Here is a 273-nt window from a genome sequence, read left to right as displayed (position 1 = left end):
GTCCCTCTCCCGTAGGCAAGCAAATGCTGATACAGGTTTTCACAAGAACCAGTTGTTCAGAGTCAAGAAAAAGGAGAAAAAAAAGAGAGAGAGAGAAAAAAAAAGCTTGTGAAATATTGGGGACAGTTTGCGGTTCAGCCACTAGTCGACAGCGAAAATTTGTGAGGATTAATAAACTCTTTGGGAGAGTAGAAGAGGGACCGTGAATGTAAATGCCGGGAATGAAAGAAAACGGGTCATTCTGTTTGTTATTTGCATGGTGATGTGAGAAAG

Source organism: Penaeus monodon, chromosome 22 (genome assembly GCF_015228065.2).
Source record: "Penaeus monodon isolate SGIC_2016 chromosome 22, NSTDA_Pmon_1, whole genome shotgun sequence".
Classification (NCBI taxonomy): domain Eukaryota; kingdom Metazoa; phylum Arthropoda; class Malacostraca; order Decapoda; family Penaeidae; genus Penaeus; species Penaeus monodon.
Note: the sequence above shows the minus strand (reverse complement) of the source record.